Genomic DNA, 3,068 nt, shown 5'->3' with positions numbered 1-3,068 from the left:
CAATCCAATCAAAAAATAAGCAAAGGACCTAAAAGACACGTATCAAGAGTGGACATAGAGAAGGACAAGAGGAATATGAAAATATGCTCAAAGTCACTAATCATACAATAGATGCAAGTCAAAACAACGATGAGGTACCATCTCACACCTGCCCCACCCCCTGCTCAGGGCCCCAAGGAGGACTCTGGAGTCTGCGTTCCTGTTCCTGGTGCCCACAGGACCCAGACACCTGAAATAATACCCCTAAGACTCTACACTGACCCCTGTCCTCATTAGCCCACCACCCTCCTCGTCCAGGTCACGGGAGGACTTGCAGGGCCCTGGCGGCCATGATGCCTGAGAGGAGAAAGGCACTGACCTCAGGACCTTCCCCTCCAGAAGGCCAAAGAACCCGCCCCCTCCCCCCACCCCCCTACCCCTCCACCCCCCACCCCTACCAAGCCCGGTGTTCCTCCTCACCCTCTCCGATGTTAATTAAAGTCCTGGGAGGGCTGCTCTCTAGTCCTACCAGTTCAGTCTCCACAAGCAAGAAAACGGTGTGATGGAGGAAAACGGCCGCCTCTCCTTCCTTCTCCTCCCAGAATGCTGGCAGCAAGGCGCATGCTCAGCAACAGACAAGATGAAGTGCGCATGCCCGGCACTGGGCTTGGTCCCCATTGGGCTTGCACAGTAACTTGGGCCATGCAGTGAGTCTTGTCATTTTCTTTTCTTTTTTTTTTTTTTTAATTTCTTAACTTTTTATAGAATTGGGCAAATTAAAATAGAATAAGTTAACAAGTGTTTTCTTTTTTTTTAAATGTTTTGTACAAAAATGCTGTCAAAATTTCCTAAAAAGCTTGCAATACTAAATATAACTATTAGCACAGTGTCAAAAATGTTGAAGAGGGAAACAAATAAAAATCTGTGCTCCTGCAGCCTGGACTGCATGCACCTTCGCCAGGGAGGCCTGGGAGACCATGGAGGAGGAGGAGGCAAGGCTCTAGGAAGGCCAGGGCCCCAGCCTTGCCATTCACAGGAAAGGTTGGCAGAAGCCCGAAGTCCTTGTTCCTGGGTAGGCAGCGAGTGCACAGGGAGGGGACCGCTCCTGAGGGCAGGAAGCTGTGGCTTAAAAGGGAGGCCCTTGCAGGGCCATCCCTCCCTCCCATGGTCCCCAGCCTCCCAGAGAACTTCTCCTCAGCTCCCGCCATGTCCCACTGCCTGGGCAAGGCATCAGGCTGCAGCCCTGGGCTCTGCTGCAGCTGACTGGGCTGTGCTGCTGGGCAGGCCTGGCCCTCAGGCAGCCCGCAGCCGCCACCCTGCAGCAGGGGCTCCCACCACCTTCCTGGTGACACTACAGCCAGGCAGCAGCTGGCCACCAGGACAACCCGACTTCTCAGGATGGTGGAGAGCTTCTTCCACCGCGTGCCAGCATCGTGGAGGACAAGCTGGTGGAGGACCTCAAGACCCAGGAGAGGGAGGAGCAGAAGCACAAGTGGGTGCGCGGCATCCTGCGGATCAAGTCCTGCAACCATGTGCTGCGCCTGTCCTTCCCCATCTGGCGCCATGATTGCTCCTGGGAGGTCACCGAGGGCTACCAGGTCCAGCCCCGCCAGCACCGAACGTTCTGCCAGGGAGGGAGGTATTCGTTCCAGCACTGATGTGAGTGGAGATGAAGTGAAAGCTTTGGCTTCTCTGACTACATATAAGTGTGCAGTGGTTCATGTGCCATTTGGGGGTGCCAAAGCTGGTGTTATGATCAACCCCAAGAACTATACTGATGATGAGTTGGGAAAGATCACAAGGAGGTTTACCATGGAACTGGCAAAGAAGGGCTTTATTGGTCTGGGCATTGGCGTGCCTGCCCCAGACATGAACCCAGAGAGCGAGAGATGTCCTGGATTGCGGACACCTGTGCTCGCACCATCGGGCACTAGGATACTAATGCCCATGCCTGTCACTGGCAAGCCCGTCAGTCCAGGGATGGATTTCTGCTACTGGCTGGGGAGTTTTCCATGGAATCAAAAACTTCATCAATGAAGCTTCTTACATGAGCATTTTAGAAATGACACCAGGGCTTGGAGAGAAAACATTTGTTTGTTAGGGATTTGGTAATGTGGACCTTCACTCTATGAGGAATTTGCATCACTTTGGTGCTAAATGTGTTGGCGTTGATGAATCTGATGGGAGTCTCTGGAATCCAGATGGTATTGACCCAAAGGAACTGGAAGACTTCAAATTGCAGCATGGATCAATCGTGGACTTCCCTAAGGCAGAGCTTTATGAAGGGAGCATCTTAGAGGCCAACTGTGACATACTGATCCCTGCTGCCAGTGAGAAGCAGCTGACCAAGTCCAGGGCACCAAGAATCAAAGCCAGTATCATCGCTGAAGGTGCCAATGGGCCAACAACTCTAGAAGCCAATAAGATTTTCCTGGATAAGAACATCATGGTTATTCCAGATCTCTACCTGAATGCTGGGGTAGAGGGGGCGCTTACTGTATCTTACTTTGAGTGGCTGAAGAAACAAAATCATGTCAGCTATGTCCGTTTGACCTTCATATATGAAAGGGATTCTAACTACCACTTGCTCATGTTGGTTCAGGAGAGTTTGAAAAGGAAATTTGGAAAGCATGGTGGAACTATTCCTGTAGTACCCACATCAGAGTTCCAAGACAGGATATCGGGGGCATCTGAGAAAGACATGGTGCGCTCTGGCTCAGCCTACACCGTGGAGCTCTGGGGCCAGGGAAATCATGCACACAGCCATGAAATATAACCTGGGATTGGACCTGAGAACAGCTGCCTATGTCGATGCCATTGAGAAAGTCTTCAAGGTGTACAATGAAGCCGGTTTGACCTTCACACAGATGGATTGCCGCTGACTTCTTTACTACTCTCTTCACCTCTTCATCCGTAGACCAGCACAAGTTGACATGTAACCACAGATCTTTCTCTCATTGCTTATTAGACAATGGACAACATTCTCATGGGTTGATCCAAATGAGCCCCTTAAGAAAAAAGAAATTAAAGTTAGGGGATCATGTGCAAGAGAAAAAGTAGATGCCAGAGAGCCATTTGGGTGTATCAGC

General features: G+C 51.0%; 1 pseudogene across 1 annotated transcript; it reads left to right on the top strand.

Moving 5' to 3' along the window:
* The first annotated feature begins 1,377 nt into the window (after nt 1-1,377).
* Nucleotides 1,378-2,861, top strand: LOC308241523 (glutamate dehydrogenase 1, mitochondrial-like; annotated as a pseudogene). The gene has a single exon. The product of its transcript is annotated as a glutamate dehydrogenase 1, mitochondrial-like (transcript).
* The last annotated feature ends 207 nt before the right edge of the window (nt 2,862-3,068 follow it).

The sequence above is a fragment of the Plecotus auritus genome, assembly GCF_963455305.1.
Source record: "Plecotus auritus genome assembly, chromosome: 1".
NCBI lineage: Eukaryota > Metazoa > Chordata > Mammalia > Chiroptera > Vespertilionidae > Plecotus > Plecotus auritus.
The sequence above is the reverse complement of the archived record's forward strand: the minus strand, read 5'-3'. Positions and strand labels throughout refer to the sequence as shown.